Below are 1082 nucleotides of genomic sequence, written 5' to 3'. Positions count from 1 at the left end.
GAACCTTGAGCTCAGGTGAGACGCTCCCTGGGAACCTCAGAAGTGAAGGAGGAAGGGGCTGGAACCCAGCACCAGCGGATGGGAGGGGAGCCTGGTGATGTGCAAAAGGCCCACGGTGACCAGCCAGCCTCCCGCGGGCCAGTCCGCGTCCCTCCGAGCAAACCAGCTTTGCTTTTCCGACAGCGCCACCTGGTGGCGCACAAAAGGCACAACGCCCTGCTGGCTAACACCCGCTAGCACACCTTTTCACCTTTTAGGGAGATTATACTCGGTGTTCTTCTCCAAGCTTCCTCAATTCCTGTTAAAGTACTCTTTTTCTCTCACATCCTAGTCTCCCTTTCAAATACTGACCATTTACTGCGATGACATCCTCTCCTCGTTCTCCCCTTCCTTTCTCTCGGCGTGTCTGTCACCCTAGTGTGGTTCCGGAAGCTGGAGGGCCCCCCGAGTCTGAGACACGGCATCCATTCAATTTTGTGTGAGGGTCTTTGAGGGAGCCAACTACTTGGCAGTAAGAGGTACACCTTTAAACGCTGCATGACAACGTTTAGAAGCCTTTCGAAGTCCTAAAGCGCTACTGAAAGTAGCATGTGAACATGTATATGTGTGTGCACATCTTAAAGACTGCACTATCTCTTCAAAGTTTTTTAAGGAACGCTGCACTCTCTATATAGTGCCAAAGCTTATATATAATTATAAGTCTATACCCAGTCTTCTGCAGGACAAAACTAATCCAGAAAATTAAGATTATACTGTGAACCTCTATGTTATTTTAGTATGTGTTGAAACATACTTGACATAATCTTGTGTAAGTTTAAGGTGTACAACATTTGACTTGATATATTTACCTATTGTGATATGATTGCCACCGTAGGGTTAGCACAAACCTCTATCATGGCACGTAATTCTCATTTCCTTTTCATGGTGAGAACCTTTAAGATCTAGTATCTTAGCAACTTATTAGTTTATAATACAGTATTTTTTTTTAATTGGGGAGTTGGGGGATGGGAACAGCACTGGGGAATTGGGGGAAGGGGAACAGACAAGTTGCTGTCGTTTTGTTCTTCAGTCTAGTTGTGGAG

The sequence above is a fragment of the Hipposideros armiger genome, unplaced genomic scaffold (assembly GCF_001890085.2).
Source record: "Hipposideros armiger isolate ML-2016 unplaced genomic scaffold, ASM189008v1 scaffold_163, whole genome shotgun sequence".
Taxonomy (NCBI): domain Eukaryota; kingdom Metazoa; phylum Chordata; class Mammalia; order Chiroptera; family Hipposideridae; genus Hipposideros; species Hipposideros armiger.
The sequence above is the reverse complement of the archived record's forward strand: the minus strand, read 5'-3'. Positions refer to the sequence as shown.